This window comes from Tenrec ecaudatus, chromosome 12, assembly GCF_050624435.1.
Source record: "Tenrec ecaudatus isolate mTenEca1 chromosome 12, mTenEca1.hap1, whole genome shotgun sequence".
Classification (NCBI taxonomy): domain Eukaryota; kingdom Metazoa; phylum Chordata; class Mammalia; order Afrosoricida; family Tenrecidae; genus Tenrec; species Tenrec ecaudatus.
This window is the reverse complement of record NC_134541.1, coordinates 67551616-67571614: the sequence shown is the minus strand read 5'-3', so window position 1 is coordinate 67571614 and position 19999 is coordinate 67551616. Positions and strand designations below refer to the sequence as shown.

At 43.5% G+C, this 19999-nt stretch overlaps 1 protein-coding gene across 2 annotated transcripts in view; it reads right to left on the bottom strand.

The window, feature by feature from the left end:
* The window catches only part of CDON (cell adhesion associated, oncogene regulated), a 130268-nt gene extending 125956 nt beyond the window's left edge, over positions 1-4312 (bottom strand). The window contains exon 1 of one of the 2 annotated variants that reach the window (XM_075564114.1): positions 4106-4312. The gene's annotated coding sequence lies outside the window, so the exon portion shown is untranslated. The remainder of the gene's footprint in view (positions 1-4105) is intronic. The other variant, XM_075564115.1, reaches the window with a different exon arrangement.
* Positions 4313-19999: the final 15687 nt, after the last annotated feature.

Below are 19999 nucleotides of genomic sequence, written 5' to 3'. Positions count from 1 at the left end.
TCATTCAAAAGTCCTTTCAATTTGCCCATACTAGGAGGAGGCATGCCCAGGATTAAGGTTCTAAAAAACTAAATATATTCTCAAAAATGCTGCCTTATTTGCTAAACATTCTGTATTATGAAGAGCGTTTGATAGAGGATTATGTGGAAGTAAAATGTACACTAAACTGTACGTTACACTGTACACTAAACTTTACATGATCTTAGTAACAAAATATATCAAATTAGTCGTCAAACATGCGACTGCATTCTGCATTAGTTGAAACCTACAGTCACTGGAATTCACAATCACTTTTAACTATTCCCAGAAGATAAAAATCTAACTGCACCATTCAAGATCCAGAACTGCTCTCTCCTGAGAAGTACACGAGAAAGAAACGTAATTAACACTCTGAGTAACAGCTATATCTAAAAAATATTGGGGGGGGGAGGGAGAGAAAGCTAGTGTTTCTCAGAAATTTTGCTCGAAAGATTTTATAGAATATTTCCAGCAGACATATTTTCTTGTGTCTATTAGTAATCCTGAGAAAGCAATCCCTTAAAAATACTAAAAGTCAGACTTCTTAAAAAGATAATAGAATTCTATAAAAATAAAAGAGTAAAGGACAATATACCTAATCAAACATTTTGTCTCTGTAAAACTGTTTGCTTGACACATAAAAGCTAATCTGCTCTCAGTTAAAAAAAAAAAACAACATCCAAATAATACATCAACCTTTTATAGGCAAGACCAAACTGTAAAATAATTTTACATTTTATGGAAAGACCATTAAAAAAACTTACCAATTCTGCAACGCAACTTGTGGATGCTTGTGCTTTGGAGGGAAAATAGAGCAGTGGCTTGCTGAAGTTACAGTGGTGCAGTCTTGCTAATAATAAAATCCTCGCTAGCAATCAGTATTTGGGGTTGGCTTTTCTCTTACGAGATAAGCTGTTAAGTCAGCCCTTGATTTTTGATCTACTAACATATGGAGTTTTCTTAATGTAGCCTTTCTCTGTTGCCAACCCCCTCCCATCTGCACTCAGCTCCACACCCTCTACACACACACACACACACACACACACACACACACACACAAACACACATACAAAAAAAAAAAAGGCACTGCAGGGCAGAAATTCCTCAGGTGCTTGCTAATGGAATTCCCAGGGTCTTGGAGCCGCTTCGGGGATCAAGAGATCTCATAGCCCCTGCTGGGGTAAGGAGCAGCAAGTCTGTTCCATTTAATCAAATACAGAATGAATTTTCAGCTCTATTCACTAGCTTGTCTCCAGGGCTCTCAAAAGGCACCAGGCAGCTAGAATCACACACATAATTAGTTTGATTTTTAAAAGCCACATTAATAATATCACCTCAGGACCATTATTCAGCAGACAGATGACAATGATACTGTATGTTTTACGTCTGACAATGAGAAAAGAGCACAAACTGTGAGGGGAAACTTGAAGGGTTAAAAAAAGTTTCCATTTAATGTAATGTAATCTTTTTAAAGTAACATTAGGTATATTCAGCATACCATTTCTCAATTCTAAAGAGAAGAATCAAGTCCTCGTTCCCATTCTCTTGCAAATGAATTAATACAAGTAAACTATTAAAAATTACCAAATGTAATGTTTACACAGAATATAAGGCATAACATACAAATGAAACATTCTCTAATTCAATCTAAGTTTACAAAATTTCTTTTAAAAAGCACCAGTGAAAACACCATGAACTCTAGCCTCAAAGCAATACATTCGGCAACCAGACTCCAAATTCCCTTTCTAGTCCTGTTGGTAAGGACTAGATAAAATGGTAAGATCATTTTTCTAAAGAAAAATTACCTGGAAGGCAACTCATCTACACTTCGGAAGTGTTGTCATATCTATAAAATCTAGGCAGTACATGCCAATAACAAGATGGTAGCGAATGTTAAAGGATATTACCATGTATTAATAGAATACAATTTTATATCTTTTAATTTACTATCCCCAGCCTGATTTCCCCAAGATGCTTACTTCTTGAAATAACTTCCTAAGCATTTTACTTAGAAACCATCTCTTTTTTTTAGTGTAAATGTTTCGCAAAAGAAGTTTCTAAAGAAGGAAAGTGTTACCTCGTTTTATATGTTCAGAAATCATAAATGAAATCCTTAAGAAAGTCATGAAAGAACAAAGGGTGGGGGGGTGGGGGGGAAGTTGAGGGTGGGGATAAGAAAGCACTAGAAAACAAATTTACCTGTCCTCTTGAAAGCCCTAAGAGACAAATTCCTTTTCCTACAGATTGCCTTCAACTACTTATACCTGATGGGGGGGGCGGGGGGAGTGGCTATCTCATCTTAAAGTGAACTCAAATTTCTTTTATGAAAAGAAAAACATCTATAAAGAAGGCAAGGAGAAATAGATGAACGTAGAAGACAACCTACATACACACCCTAGATCAGAATGCCCTAAATCCTTACCCTTCTTTTCTTCTCCTTCACAGTTTAAGATTAGGAACATTTTAACTTCCTAAACTGAAAACAAGGAGCGGAGGACCTTAGCAATCAATCAAGGCATCCCAAAGGAGTTACTACCAAAGTATGACTTTCCTGGTGGACTATTCAAAGACAGACTTCCCAAATACTTTATGTGCATTTTTGCATGAAAGTTAAACAATATACATTTGTGCATGTTTCATGGAAACATAAACGGATCTGGTCCACACACTGCCAAACACACACTCAGGATACATCTTTATTAAATGAAACGAATTACCTTCTGATAAGAGGGGGTTTAAGAAGTTGGTGGGGAAAGTTCCATGATCTTTTAATTCCATTTTTCCACACACTTTATAAACCCTGCATAGAACTGAAAGTATGAAGTCGTTTATTTCAACATGTGCATAACAGAGACTAGAGTCTTTGGTGCCTCTCTGGGTTCCTAAGAATGCTTTCTAGTTTAACACTAATTTTAAAGTTCCAGAAATTTCCTGAAGGCTTTCATTTTGTCCTAAAAAACGGAACTTTCTACATTTCCAGCTAAATTTTCACTACCACAGGAAAATGGCTAAACATTTAGAATATTAATGAAAATAAGCGTGTCTTGCAGACAGACAGACACTGCCCACTAGGCATGCCGAGTGTCAGTTGGGAATCTGAGGGTTATGGTATCAGTGAGGCAGGGATCAGAATTCACTGCTGGGCTCTTTCATCTTTACTGGCCACTGACCTGAGAATAATCTCATGTTACCTTTTAGTCTAACCTCCTGTTTTCAAGGTGCCAGATTCGGAACACAATGACTGACTTTCTGTGAATGAAGTTCCCTAAATTCTAGATGCCAACACGAGGCCTAATCTTAAATAAAGCACCTGCCACCCTCCGTAGCCTCCACCAGGAAGGGCAGGCGTTCTGGCAGGCTCCTTCCCACCCACCACCCACCCCACACTTTCCATCCCATTTGATGCGGCTAGTAAGAACAATAAAGAGAAGGGCCAGAGAAACTCTCTATCCCCTTCAGTGATTTATTACTGAAATTCCGAGATGTGGAGAGAAAGTAACAAAGGTCTGGACGCTGCGGGCTGAAATAAATAGTGCGCTGTAACGCATTCAGCAAACGATCATGCAATCCACAGCAAGCTTGAGAGAGAAAGAAAATGCACTCCCTGGGGCTGGGAAGTCGCGGAGTGTGTGAAGACCGAGAAACAGACATTATGCAGATTTCTCTTGCGTCTCCCCTCCACATAAATCACTGTCTCTGGAGGGCGCTCTGCAGGGATGGGGGCTAGCAGAGGCTGGGGAGCCCGCTCCCCGGAGAACACGCGCTGGCGCCCCGTGCTCCCCGCCACGCTGCAGCTCACCTGCCCTGGCCAATCACTGTGGACGAGGGACTTCGTCGCAACTCGACCGCAAGGAGTAGTTGCGTTTGTGTCACTGACACCTCACCCCGCCTCCTCCCACGGAGCGACTCCCAGGCTCCCAAGACGTGGGACGTCGGGGATCCCCGCTAGGCATGCTTCCCGGGCCAGCACCCGCACCCTCCTCTCGCCGCTGCCGGTGGGAGCCCCACTCCCGGGCTGCGTGGCCCCCAAGCCTGGTCCCCCGGCGCCCCCCGCCCCCCAGCCCCAGGGTGGACCCCCGCCTCGCACCTCTCAGCAGGGCTGGCTAGGTCCCCGGTGCTCCAGCGCGGCAGCCGGCTCGCAGAGCCAGCCCCAGGTCATCCCCCGCGCGGCGGCGGCGGCGGCGGCTCCGATCTGGACGGGCCCCTCCATGCACCGGGCAGGGGCAGCGGGTGGGCGCGGCGCCTCGCACACCGGGGCGGGGGCGCGGAGGGCGCGGGCGGGAGGGCGGGCGGGCGGCGGGTCCCCAGACTCCTCTCTCGGAGCGGCGCGAGCCCGGCTCCCGGGACTCCCGGGCGGGGAGGAGGGGCGGCGGGGCGGAGCCAGCGGGGCGCGCCCCCGCGGCCGCGCTCCTCCCCCGCGGAGGCGTGCGGCGCGCACCCCGGCGGGCGCCTGGCCAGCGCGGAGCACGCGCGGAGCGAGAGGAGGAAACGCGCCCAAGGCCGAGGCGGGCCTTTCACAGCCACGGCTCCCCGCGGGGCCGGCGCCGCCGCAGAGTGCGCGCGCAGCCTGCCAGGTCAGCGGGGGGCGGGGGCGGACCGTGCCAATCGCGGGGGGGGGCGGGGGCGGGGGGGCTCCGCGTCTTCAGGGCCCTCTCCTCGCTATCTTCGCGCTGCTTCGACCAAGTCGGCTACAGCACGTCTCTTTTCTTCGTCCATCCTTCGGAGGACTCGTTTGCTACCGTTGACGGAGCCGCTCCTCGCGCGTCGCCCTCTGGCCTCTCACCTTTTCCTCCACTCCAGGGGAGGCACTTCGGGCGCGTCCATAAAGGGGCCCCGGCCCCCGCCTCCGCGCGCTCTCCTGAGTTCTCCGCGCGGTGACTTACGCCGCGGGTCCGCGGTTCGAGAACACCCGCCACCCTTGGGAGTCGACAGGCTTTCTCCTCCCGGGAAGAGCTGCAGCCTCGGGAATCCCCGGGCGGAGGCACCCTGTCCCGTGGGGTCGCTGTGAGTCGGAGCAGACCACTGGCGACTTGAGTTGCTTCGCCTTTCCACCTTTTACTTCTGAGTGCTTAGGCAGTTTCGCCCGGTTCCCCAGCCCAGGCCCCTCGCGTTCACGTCCATGCAGCAAGTAGCCAAACTGTTGACTGTTGTCCTCTGAAGCCCACATAGCTTTTGGACCCAGAAGCTGAGAAGCGCATCTATTGGCCCGCTTCAAGTTATTTGACAACACGGAACTTAAGTTGTTTAAACAGAAAGCGCAAAAGTAATTTCTATTTTTAAACGTTGTGAAGCATAAATATACTTTGGGGGGGGGGGAACCCACCTGCCCCTCAGTAGCTATTCGATGACTAAATTCTGAGACGCCCCCCAAAACAGGAATTTTTTTAAAGTATGTATTTAAATTTTTTTTTTTAAAAACAACCCTATCACCTTCGAAGTATTCTCCCATTACAAGAGAGGCATACTGCTTTTTGCCAAAAACTGCCACACTGAGATGGCTGCGTGAGCAGATGCATTGTCGGAGTGGCAAAACCAGTCCCCCTGCTGCCACAAATCAGGCCTTTTCTTGTGGCACACTGTCACACAATGTTTTCGGAACCTCTAAATAAAAAGCTTGATTAACAATCTGACCTAGTGGAATGAACTCCAAATGTGTTGGGGAAGTTAACAGATGTTCAGAACGAAGTTTGTCATCATTTGACATTTCACTTTTTAGAAATGAGAAAACCACTCACTTGTACACTTGAGTTTTTCCCATAGTGCTGTCCTTGTAAGCTGTGTTCAACATCACAACAGTTTCTGTGACATTTTTCCCAAGCAGGAAACAAAATTTCACAGATTCATGTTGTTCTCTTAAATTGGCCAAAAAACAAGGTTGAAGTGAAACTGCTTTTTTAGCTTGCCTAGGGTCTATGAACCATATATCGCCCCCTCCATATGTACGTCTGAAAAACCACTCTCACAAAGAACTCACTGTGACATAGAGCCTTCCCAGGCAACGCCATGGGGTGTACTAACAGAGGGAGTTGCTCGATGCTCGCCTAGCTGTACTACTACAAACGTGCCACGCTGCTCAGCACTATTCTGGTTTGGGGGGCAGGGTTACCCCTTGTGTACTCATCATGGTTATAAACACTAGTATCAATTTTTTAACCATCATCATTATTTTATCTATTTTTTAACTCTAAAAGAATCCCTACTGGTACTTGCAGAGCCCTCCCTGGTGGCATAGTGATTACAGTTGGGCACTAATCTCAAGGTCAGTGGTTCGAGGAAGCTTACTACTCCCATAAAAAGAGTTACAGACTCAGAAACCCACCGGAGCAGTTCTACCCTGCCCTATAGCATCCCTATCAGTTGGAGTGACTCATTGGGAGTGACTTTAGCTTTTTGGTTTGGAATGGTAAGTGCAGTTCAAAACAGTTCTGAACTTAAGTAGTAATGTGCCAGATTGCCTCATCATTCTACCAGGATGCCACAGGATTGTTTTTGAAAGTGTGATATTGTTCAAACCATTTAAACCCATGGTTTTGTAAAAGCATTTGGATCCTAAGACACTCATAGGGAAAGAGAATCAAACTCTAACTCCAGTGTGTTTGCTATTTTCTACTTTTCAAGCCAAGAACCTGTATGTTATTAACATTACTGGATTCAGTAAGGAAAACCTTCTATAAACAGGTTTCGCGGAAGAGTTTTGTATGAGTGGTAGGAATACCTGAGGATTTCATGTGACACTCTTAAGAATCCTAGCTGTCCACAGTGACTGCAGTTCTACTACAGGGACTTCCAGATTCCTCATCTGATATCCAATTGACTCTGAGCACCCTCAAAGCACGAGTGCTACTTGATTGTCTCTGCACCAGCTGCCTCAGTCAAACCGGAAGAAGAAATAGGCACACAACCTTGTAGTGAAGTAGAATTGATTGTGTGGCTTGTTCCATCAAAATGTAACCCCTCGGGTGGTTAGGAAAGAAAGAAGGCAAGTATAACACTTACCCAAATTTGGAGTTGCTGAAAGGAAAATAATACAAGGATATTGGTGAGAAGACACATGCATTTGACCCAAACCATAACATCTTCAGATATGCATGCAAATGTTGGGTAGTGAAAAAGCAAGACAAGTTGATTCATTTAAACAGTAGGGTTGACTACAGATATAGTGTGAATGACCAAAAGAAAGAACAAATCAGCCTTAGAAGAAATACAATCAGGATGCTCCTTAAAACTAAGAATGGGAACCCACAAGGATAGTCCAATTCAAAAAAACAGAAAACAACAAATGCTGGAGAGGATGTGGAGTGACTGAAACTCTTATCTACTGCTGATGGGCGTGTACATATATGCACAACCGTAGTGGAAAGCAATATGTTGATACCTAAAATAACTGGCAATAGAAATACCATGTGACCCATCAGGTGTACCTTTGCTGAGCATATATCCCCCCAAAATTAAAGACAGAATATAAACGGACATGCTCCTGATGCTCATTGCAACACAGTACACAATAGCAAGAAGCTGGAAACAGCCTAACTGCCCATCAGCAGAAGACTGGATAAAGAAACTGGTACGTGCACACAATGGAGTACTACACATCCCTGAAAAACAGCGAAGAAACCAGGAAACACCTCGTGACATGGAAGTACCTGGAAACCATTATGCTGAATGAAGTTAGTCAATCACAAAAGGATGCATATTGTGTGAATCCATTACTAAAAGGATGAAGGCAGGCTCCTGCTCCTAGATCATGTAATCTTCTAATCCAGCCTCCCAAGCAACATGGTAGCGAGCTTGCCTAGTGTCTATGAACCATATATTGCCAACTCCATAGGTAGATATGTGGCAGGTACATAATCTGTCAACTTGAGTGAAGGGGTGGAGTTTAGCCTGTTAATCAGGTCATAGCCAATGTGGCCTCTGTTCTATTAGGAACATTGTTCCTGGAAGATTCTTCCCTTGGGTTCTCTATATAAGTATTATTAAGCATTTTTCATCATCACCCCAGACCCCAGCCTCCAATCTTGACTTGAATTTCCACTTATCACTCTGGCAGGAATATATGCTGATTTGGGGTTCCCGTAGCACAATGTTGAATGGCAGCAACTAAATAGTCTGCTCCCTCTCCCTTCGTCTTGAAAAACTGACCCAAGCCGGGTTGAGGTCTCCTGTCTAAGTGGTTTTTAAGATTTTTATTAGTCTGGGTAGACTAAAGAAGATGCAAATCCAGGAAGACTCATGTGTGTATAAGAAAGAGCTTTATATCAAAGAGCAATTGCATATTAAGCAAACAGCCCAGTCCAGATCAAGTCCCTAAGTCCGATCTTAGCCCCTATGTCCAATACCAGTCTATACATTCCTCTTCAGACTCAAGCAACACACGCAATAATACTGAATGCTGGAAGATGACAGGCCAATGGATAGAAGGTCTTGTGGATCCAGTGGCAGTGCTCTCATGCCAGCATCTCAACACTTGATAGTTTATATAGCACTCCAGCTAGCTGGGAACTACCTGAGGCGCATGGACTAACTACCCAAGACACAAACTGAGTCTGCAGGGAAAGAGCCAGAGAGGCTCAAAAGAGAGAAGACCCCTCTCGAGCTGCTTCTGCACTTGCCAGTTTCATTAAGATGCCAAAGGAGGACGTTTGCAAAGTTGTAAATGTGGAACTTATGCTAGGGCACAACAACTTCAGGCTCAGGATATTCTCAAACTATCAAAACATTCTCACACGTAAACACATTCGAACGCACATTCTGACCTAAGGGAAAATCCCTTTTCTTTGCCACAAGGAATCTCCTCTACACTCAGCATTTTCACCAAGTTCCTGGAACATTGAAATGGTCATGCATTCACGGTTTAATCAAAGTCTTTTCACCCAAATCACCCTCCCAGGGGGAACACGGCAATGTTTCCCTACAAATTTAATCTGGACAAGTCAACAATTCATATATTGCGGTTCACAGCTAGCCTATACTCACATAATTTCCTTTTCTCAACAGTATTTTAAATTCTATACCATTGTCTAAATTAACAACACTATCAATAGAATTACCTTATGATCGAGGGGGATGTTTGATAATGTTCTCTAACATAAAATGATGATGATATCTCTAAGGTGAAACAGAGACGTATTAACCATAGATATATGAATGGATTTGTGGTCCACACTTAATTCTATCCCCATTCTAAAAACAATTAGTTCGTATGACATGGCTTTGCTTAATGCTCACCCCCATGAAGAGCTCACTGAAGATATGGGTGCTATAGTAAAGTGTGGTGAAGAAACTACAATATGCCCGGCTATCAGAAAGAATACTGTCTGTGGTCTTAAACACTCAGCCATCTAAGTGAGGCATCAACTAAGTCCACATGAAAGAAGCACACCAGGCTGTCTGATCCAAGGATTGTACATAATAAAATCCAAATCTGAAGGAGGGAATGGTATTAGGGCTTAAATTGTGAACATCTGGTTACAATTTAGCACCCTATCATTTGATCTCCCTTATGATCCATTTAATTTTGTTCTAGTTTCTAATATTTTCTGCCTTCTTTTCCTGAGGTATTTATCTGTTTTGCTTTGTTACTATTGTTAGTTTGGGGGGATTGTTTCTTTTAAAAAATTTTTCCCTGTATATGAAATCCAGGATAGGTAAACCTGTAGAGGCTAGATTAATGGTTCCTTGCGAATATGTCAGAGGAGGTTGGTGGGGAATGGGGAGCTAAGAATGATGAGTACAAAAGTGAAGAAAATGTTTTCAAATTGATTGTGATGATGATTGTACAACTCTTCCTGATGATATTCAACTATTGAATTGCATGTGTATGCCAATATAACTGTTGAAAAATAAATAATAAAAATATTCCATCTCTGTGGAAGTGTTATGGTGCTACTTCGAATAGAAATTCCACATGACCCAGCAATCTCTTTGCTAGATATATACCCTAAATAAGGAAGAACCACAATATGAACAGATAAATGTATACCCATATTCACTGAGGCCCTCTTTACAATACCGAGAAGATGGAATCATCTTAAATGCCCATCAGTAGAAAAGTTGATAAAGAAATTTTTGTACATGCACACAATGGAATAGTGCATCACTAAGGAGTAATGATGAAACTGTGAAGCATCCCATGGCATGAACGGACCTGGAGAACATTCTTACTCACTCACTGCCATTGAGTCAATTCTGACTCATGGTGATCCTATAAGGGCAGAGTAGAATCATCCCTGTCGGTTTCTGACACTGTAACTCTATGGGAGTAGAAAGCCTCATCTTTCTTCCATGGAGAACATTATTTTGAGTGAAATTAGTTACAAAAGAATAAATATTGTATGAGGCTACTGTTACAAGGGAAAAAAAATCAAGACAAAGGTTTTCATACCAAAGGAAGTGAACTTTGATGACTATCAAGATGTGGAATGGCAAGAGAAGGAAAAAAGCAATAGGGTAGAGTGGGTAGACAAGTGTTAACTTGGATGAAAGGGAAAATAGTATTCCACAAGAGGGAGAAGAAATACCAAAGTGGAGCGGACGTCTATTAGGAGTTAGTAAATAGTTTGGTAAAAAGTTGTTGACTACAAATTGATTATCTGAATGTAAGCCCCACCAAACTTACCATTTTTTAAGAAGTTCATTGGTTTCAAGCCTTCCACTTTACTCTCTGCTAAAAGTTCTAAAGTTCAAAACAACTAAACTACTACAAGTCAGACCCAGAGGGCTAACCAATAAGCTAATTTGCTTGTGTCCATTTGGATGATTTCCACATTTATATACAAAAGTTTCTATTAAACATGCAAGACGCTCTGATTATTTATGATGTAGTTTAATATTGACATGTTATGACCTGATCCCTACCCCATATCTTTGAAACTTTATTTCTAACACTGCAGGATAACTCTCCTAACAAGGCTAGAAGGTTGGTAATCAATAGTTTTTCTCTATGCTTTATATTTTTTCTACAAAGTGGAATTCCAGTAAATTGACTATATTCTCACAGTCTTATATATTTCCTGAATTGTACGCAAGAAGATTTCATGGCAAGAGGGATTTCTATGGCCTTTTTTATGCTGAACGGGCTAAGCTCCGGAGACTCGCTGACTAAACCTATTACACACAGATCACCTAACTCTGTTTCTGGATTTGTGATGCAAGATTAATTTACCCATTCAATAGGTCAGGAGAAAATGACTTTACACATCTTCTTTGCCCTAACAGAAAAATGTGGGGATCATGTTACAGCAAAGAGAAAGCCAGATCTATAATGGAGCCTAGCGCCCAACAGATACTAATGCACCTCAGATTTCAGACAGTTCCATGTGGCAAAAAATAAACAGTGTGAAGGCCCCAGCCTGTGATGTGGAAGAAATAAGGCCCCGAAAGAGAATGTGGAGGAGTTCGGGATATTTGTAAAGGATAGGAAGGAATGAGTTACTTGGGCTGAGTTGTCTCCTTGGAAAATCCTTGAGCTAATTTTGGGAGGAGGAGCCCTGGTGGTGGTATGGGTTACACGTTGGACAGTTAACACCAAGCCAGCAGTTTGAAACCTCCAGAAGGTGAGACTTTCTGCTCCCTGAACCTCAGAAATCCACAGGGGCCATTCTACTCTCTCCTGAGGGTTGTTCTGAGTCAGAATTGACTCGACAGCAGTGAGTTTGGTTGTTGTTGTTTTTAATATTTGGAAAACATATCCCTGATTATTTATCTGAGGGTTCCTCGTGATCCCTCGCCTTACTGTACGAACATGGGCCGTTGACTTAGTCTCTCTGTTAGAACTTGCTTTCTTCCTCTCAGTGAGGAGGAAATTGTACTAAAGTACATTAAGGCAAACAAAAGATTCCCAGTTTGAACCTACACAGAGGGTGGTGAGAAGAAAGGCGCGACAATATGCTTCTGAAAGGTCACAATTATGAAAACCCTGTGGAGAACAGTTCCACTCTGCCACGAATCAGAGTCACCTCCTGGCCACAGGCTTTTGTTTTTTACAGCTACAATTGACTTGCACATACCAATGATTATGATCATGGCCCAGGTCCTGGCAGCATTTCATACAGAAAGTTACCAAGCATCTTCAGAGCTGACTGGAAAGCAACTAGCAAGAATAACAAGGGTTTGGAATTGTTAGAGCAAATTCTAGCAACTGTAAGTCCAAGCATTGGTTGGATCAATAAATTTTTGATATATTATCTTGGCTGCTACTTGAAAGGTTTGATTTTCAATGCCATCAGGACACCTAACAGCTAAGGCAGCTGTTACTAACCCAGCAGCTGAAGGTTCTTGAGTTCTGTTTGATCCTCATAGCCACCCTGTCAGAGTAAAACTCCCTCCGTTGGGTCTCCAAAACCATAGATCTATCTGTACAGGAGCAGACAACATGATTTTTCTCCCTCAGAGTGGCTGGAGTATTTGAAATACCGACCTTCCTGTTACTATCCATATGCTTAACTCACTGTGCCACCAGGACTCAACATCTTTCACATAGTAAGCATTACATGTTTGCTAACAAAATAAACCATGTGCACATACATAAAATGACAAGGAAATCCTATGAATCATTATCATTAATCTTTCTTTTAGATTATCCAATCAAGTGTTTTTGTCTTCTTTTGTTTAGTTAGAAGTATTATCAAAAGCATCAGTGGAAATGCAAAGCAGCAGTCACTTTGGAAGACAACTTGACAGTTTCTTATGAAGCGAAACATAAGCTTAACATATAATCCAGTAATCATACTCCTACATATTTGCCCCAATTAGTTGAAAACTTATGTCCACACTAAAGCCTGTACATGAATGTTTATAGCAGCCTTATTCATGATTGCCCCAAGTTATAAACCGCAAAGATGTCTTCAACAAATAAAAGAATAAACATCCACACAAATGGAGTATTAACGCAGCTATAAAGAGAAATGAGCTACCTTACCACTAAGAGATTCCAAGAGCTTTATCTGCAGACTGCTAAGTGAAAGAAAACCAAAACTTCAAACCTGAACCAACAGATAACATCATGATACACAGAAAAGAGTGACATTCTCAAGGATGTCATCTTGCCTAGATCCGCATGCAATGATCTTGGAAGCAGCAGCTGAGAGATCAAAGTCCACACTGTATTGGATAAATGTGCTGCACCAGACCTCTATAAAGCACTGGAAAGTAAAGATGTTACTTTGAGAGCTACGGTTTGCCAGAACCAAGCTGTGGCATTTTCAGTGGCTCATCTGCATGTGAAAGTTAAGCATTGAAGGAGGAAGATGGAAGAAGAATCGATGAGTTTGAATTGCAATGCTCGTGAAGAATAGTGAAAGCGCCACAGACTGCCAAGAGAACAAACAACTGTGTCTTGGAAGGAGTACAGCCAGAATGCTCTTCAGAATTGAGGCTGGCAAGACGCTTCTCACACGCTTTAGACCTGTCTTCAGAGGGAGTGCTCTGGAAAAGCAGACATCCTGCTCCATAAAGAAAAGGGCGTCGAACAAGAGGGACCTCCACAAGATGAACTGACACAGCAGCTGCAATAATGAGCGCAAACAAGACAATTATGAGGAGGGCACAGAGCTGGGCGCTGCTTGGCTCCTTTATGCATGGTTGCTATGAGTTGGAATCAACTCACTGGCACCCGACAACGTCCGCAGCAACCACAAAAGAATCCTGTTGGCACAGTGGGTTGCAAGTTGGGCTGGTAATGGCAAGGTTCGCAGTTTGAGGTTTCTCCGGGAAGAAAGACGAGGCTTTCTCCTTCCGGAAATATTTACAGCCTTGGACACCAACATTGCACTTCTACTCTGTCCTATTGGGTAGTTATGAGTCAGAATCAACTCAATGGCAGTGGTTTGTGTTTTTAAACAAGTGAAAGAAACCAATGTAGGTAGAAAAGCTACTTTTTGATTTCAACTCCATGACATTCTGGGAGAGGCAGAGCTACAGAGGCAGCAAAGAGATTCATGGTTGCTGGGGATTCAGGGAGAGGAGAAAATGATTGAATAGATGGAGCACATGGTATTTTAAGAGTAATAAAAAAATGTTGCAAGATACTGTAAAGCAGCGGATTTCAACCTGTGGGTTGCAACCCCTTTGGAGGCCGAATGACCCTTTCATAGGGGTTAGCCCAATTCATAACAGTAGCAAAATTACAATTATGAAGTAGCAACAAAAATAATGTTATGGTTGGGGGTCACCACAACACAACGAACTGTATTAAAGGGTCAGGGCATTAGGAAGGTTGGGAACCACTGATGTAAAGGCACATCCATGAATTTATATATTTGACCAACCCATAAAACTGTACCAAACTAACCAATATTGATTCATCAATAGTAAAAATAATGTATCACATGAAAGATATTGATAGGACAAAAAGTGGGAAATATGAGATGTCTTGTACAAACTCACTGTTTTTAGAAACCTAAAACTGCTTTAAAAATAAAGTACATTTAAAAAATGAACAGAAAACAAATCCAATTGCCTCATGAGAAAAAACAAAGAAACCAAAAATACCAGGGTTCTGCTCTGAATTTTAAGTCAGGTTCCTTGTGTCTCCCCCAACATTCATGTCCCTGTGATGCCCCTGCACCCCACTTCTTTTCAGTCTTCCTTGTTCAGTTTTCCACCCTCTCCCCTTACCCCCCAATCATGTTGTCTAGCCCACAGGCACTGGGTACCACATAGCCTGAGAATTTTTCTCCATGGTAGACCTGTTAACTGGCATGGGGCTTTCAGTGCAATTTCAGACGCAAGGGTTTGGAAGGAGGAATTCACATAAACAAGTGATAATGCTGTTACAATTAGACTTCCCAGTCTCTAAAGAATTGATCACCAAGAGCAGACTTTTAGATACCATAACAGATCCCTAGGGAAATATTTTGGATTTGGGAGGGATGTTGTCTCCTCCACAAGGAGCTCCTGTGTCACTGTCAGGTAAGTGTTGGACTACTTAACCACAAGGTCAGCAGTTCAAAACCACCAGCCAGTCCACAGGAGAAAGATGAGTTTTTACTCTGAGAAATCCACCAGGACAGTTCTACTTTGTCCTTTTGGATTGTTATGAGTTGGGATCAGCTCGATGGCAGTGAGTTTGGCTTTTTGTTGTTGTTGTTGGTTGTCTCCTCCGCCCTTTAGATAACAGCACATGCTGCCAACGTTGTGCTGCCTGCTTTTAAAACCCACTGAACTTTCTCTGCTTGCCCTCAGATCAGTAATTCCCCTGGTGGCCAGCAATGCCCTGGGAGCTAAACGAGTAACCTGGGTGCATGGGCCCCCAGGAGCATTTGAGAAGCTGTGTAAGAGCCCATTCACAGGCCCTCCTTTGTAGCTCTGGCTTCTACCTGCATTCCGGAACACCTCCTCCCGATCCTCTGTTGGATTCATTTCCTGGTTTTGTCAGAAGCTCAGTACTGAACCAATTAGTTTCTCCTGCAGCCCAGCCTCCCTTGGGCCCCTTCACAAAGCATTTCCACCTTGATTAAAGAACTGTGCCTCAGGAGACACTGCCATTCACCAGTGCCAGGGGGCAAGATAGTGGGAAACAGCACTCAAGCCAGGACAGTATTAGCAAGCCACCCTTTGGAAAATCAGTCCCAGATTTCTCTCTAGTGCATGGATCTATCTTTTTCACGCGCTTCTTGATTTCTCTATCTTCTGTAAAGTACAAAAATTGGCACAGTATTCTATTGAAATCAATATTGAAAGGTTGTATTGAGGACAATAAAACATTTAAAGGCTTTTATTGAGCACCCACTGCACAAAAGATGTTACCAAGCAAAAAAATAATATTTCTACCATTCTTCATCCCTGCCTCTACATTGTTGTTTACTGGAAGGAACCAGCATATAGCTTCTCAGTTTTTAAAAAAAACTTTGGGGGAGGCTCTTACATCTCTTATCACAATCCATACATTCATCCAATGTATCAAGCACATTTGCACATATTGCTGCCATCATCATTTTCAAAGCATTCTCTTCCCACTGGAGCCCCTGGTATCAGCTCCCCATTTCTTCCCTATCCCTTCCCCACACACCCACTCTCCCTCACAAATCCTTGATAAGTTATAGATTATTTTTTCCAAATTGTACATCGTCCTCCATCGCCTGTCACCCACTTTTCTGTTATGTGTCCTCCTGGGAGGGTTTCTAGATTGATCCTTGTGATCAATTAACCCTTTCTCCCCCACCCTCCCCTAATCCTCCTGCTATCTCTACTCTCCTTGTTGGCCCTGAGGGGTTTATCTATCCTGGATTCCCTGTGTTGTGGGCTCTTATCTGTAGCAGTGTGTATGCTCTGGTCTAATCTGATTTGTAAGGTAGAATTGAGGTCATGATAGTGTGGGAAAGGAAGCACCAAAGAACTAGAGGAAAGTTGTGTGTTTCATCATTGCTATCCTGCACTGTGACTGGTTTATCTCTTACCTAGACCCCTCTGTGAAGGGATGTCCAATTGTCTCCAGATAGGCATTGGGTTTCCACTCCATGTTCCCCCACTTCCCCGACCCCCCATTCACATTGGGTGTGATTTTGTTCTGGGTCTTAGATGCCTGATGCCTGATCCCATCAACACCTCATGTTAACACAGGCTGGTGTGCTTCTTCCATGTGGGCTTTGTTGCTCCTGAGATAGAGGCTGCTTGTTTACCTTCAAGCCTTTAAGACATCAGACACTATATCTTTTGATAGTCAGCACCATCAGCTTTCTTCACCACATTTGCTTATGCACACATTTGATCGTGTCTGCTAAGTGAGCATCATAGAATGCCAATTTAATAGAAGAAAGTGTTCTTTCATTGAGGAAGTACTTGAGTGGATGTCCGTGTCCATCTGCTGCCTTAATACTAAACCTATAAGCATATGCACATTGATCTATTTCCTCATCATCATATATAAATATATTTACATAAGTACAGGCCTGTATTTAGACCTCTATAAATACCCTTTGCCTCCTAGCTCTTTCCTTTATTTCCTTTTACTTTCCTCTTATCCCACTATCATGCTCAGCCTTCATTTGGGTTTTACATTGCCCTTGATGAATCCCTACCAGGCCTCTCACACCCTCCTTGCCACTAATTTTGGATCACTTGTTGTTCCCTTATCCCTGGGTTGGTCAACACCACCTCCTTTCCCCCACCTCCCCCTCTCCCAGGTCCCCCTGGAACCATCGGTCCCATTTTTTTCTCCTCCAGACTATTCATCTAGCCTATCTTATCTAGATAGACCTGCAGAGATAATAATATACACACAAAAACCAGACATAGCAAGACAAAATGACAAAAGAAAGCACAAAGGAAAAAAATACATAAATAAATAAAAAGAAAAACCTGTAAATAGTTCAAAGTCTGTTTGTTGACCTATAGGAGTGTCCTCCATTCCAGTCCAATGGGGTACCATGCTCTGGCCCCAAAGTCTATCCTTTGCCTTCCTTTGGGGCCTCCTTTCTCTGCTCCCCCGTTGCTCTGCCACATGCCCTTAGTGTTTTGCCTCCAAAACACTGGAGTAAGTCGGGACCAATCCCAACACTGAGTCTCCATTGTTGTCCCCCATAGGGCATGGGTCAGCAAGGGACATCATGTCTCATAATGGGACCAGCCATATGGTCCACTCTGTGCATTGACTCTTCTGAGCAGGGATATCATCCTCCAGGCTTGGTGGACCAGGATGTGTTCCACTCCCTCTTCCTCCCTATTCATTTGCTCCTGTGTGCTCTGATCCAACATGTCCCTCTCCCCGAGCTGCAGCTTTCGTGCTTCTTGGGGGAGGGACATTGTCCATATAGTTGGGATTGAGGCCGGGCCCTCAAACTCCTCCACTGGCTCTCTGCTCCATACTGGCTCACTGCATTCACATCCCAGAACACTGGCTTTAAGTCTGGTCCCTCTTTCCCTTGAAGATATAAACAATACCCTACCCTTGGGTGGGTTAGTGCCCTGTTCCCCCACTACACATTTCTATCCCCCCTCTCCTTTTTAGTTGGCTACCATATGTACCCCTGGATTTGGTCTGGCCCCTATCATACTACCTGGTCCTCACCCCAGGAATGTTTGTGTACAGTAGCTTTTTCCCTGTGCCCATTTTGCATTTTTTTAAGCTTACCTCAGCAAACTAATCTTGAACTTGTCCTTTGGCACTTGGCTTACTTCACTTAGCATAATTTCCTCCAGGTCTCCCCATGCGGCGATGTGCTTCATACGTCCATCACTGCTTTTTAGCGATGCATGGTACTCCGATGTATATATGTACCACAGTTCTTTAATCTATTCGTCTGTTGATGGAAACTTGGGTTGTTTCCAACTCCTTGCAATTGTGAACTGTTCCCCGATGAACATCGGAGCACAGATGTTTGGCCGCGGTATTGTTTCTTGCCTCTTCTGAGTATATGCCCAGTGGGGGGATTGCTGGGTGTTAATTCTTAACATATAGATATAAGTACATAGTTCTATTTCCCTCTTGAGATATATATATATATATATATATATATATATATATATATATATATATATATATATCCTTTGCCTCCTGGTTCTTTCCTCTATTTCCTTTTACTTTCCTCCTCTCTCACCATCATGTTCAGTCTTCATTCAGGTTTAGTAATTCCTCCACCTCTCAGCTTTGTTACTCTTTTTTGAGCATCCAAAGACCAATGCTTCACACCATTTCACACCTGATCAGTCATAGCTGATGAAGTGAAACAGTTTGGGTGATCCAGAATGCTAAACAGAAAAGGAATAATTATGGGTTGAACACTTGGAACAGGAGATTCAGAAGAGGTTCTGTGAGCTCTTTCCAGAGCCGGATGCAAGGCACTGGATTACCGCGGGACAGTGGAGAAAAGCACACTCAGGGCAGTATGATCACCTTCTATGCAATGCGTATGCTGCTCTTGTTTTCTAAGAGGGAAACTAAGTTACTAGCATGGCTTCAAACAGTAATTTTCCCCCATCTGGTTAGCATACCAGTTCACCCACATTTTAAAATTTGGGGTCAATGTTGGTGTCACTTCTTGGCCTTAACTAAATGAGGCCAAAACAGTTCAAAACCCTCGATGCCTGAGTATTAGTTATATAGGGCTGCTGTAACAGAATAGCACACGAGGAGGATTTTATCACACGGAAATGTATTTTCTCTCCGTTTAGGAGGCTAGAAGTTTGACTTCAGGGTGTGCCAGCTTTAGAACAGGCTTTCCTTCCTTGGCTCTGGCAGAAGCTCCTTGCTAACTCTCAGAAGTCCTGCTCCTAGGTGATCTTCATTTTGGCTCGGCATCTCTTCCCCATCTCTGCTCCCCTGCTTGATTATTAAGTTTTCATTGTATTTTCCCACTAGTATGTCAGTTTGTCATACTGTGGTGGCTTATGTGTTGTCGGGATGCTGGAACCTCTGTCACTGGTATCTCAAATGCCAGCAAGGCCACCTAAAGTGAACAAGTTTCAGCGTAGTTCTAGACTCAGACAAGACTGCGATGGAGGAATCAGCTGTCCAGAGGAAGCCACTGCTGAAAACCTTAGGCACAGCATGGAAATCTTGTCAGATTCCGAAGGCCTAATGCCTGGAAGCAGAACCTTATAAGACATAGGGCCAGAATATGGGCATTTTGGGTAGGAAGGCTCTTAAAATATGACCAAAGAGTTTTTTTCTCAAAGTAGAGTTGACCATATGACACGAACGGAAGTACACCCATGGGAGTGGCACCTGCAGGCTCTTCATTTGCTGATAACACACAACTCGGGGGGGGGGGGGGGGAGTAACTGCTGCGAAAATCTACTAGTGATTAGAACTTGAAATATATACGTAGGAATCAGGAAAATTGGAATTCATCAAAAATTAAGTGGGGCACATAAAGATTGATATCTAGGTGCAAGTGAGCTGAAATAGACTGGTATTAGTCATTTTGGATCAGGAAATCATATGGTTTACTTTGCCAGGAATGACACATCAAGAGGAATGATATTGCATTCATTGTCAAAAAGGACATTTCAAACTCTATCTTGATATACAGTGCTGTTTGTG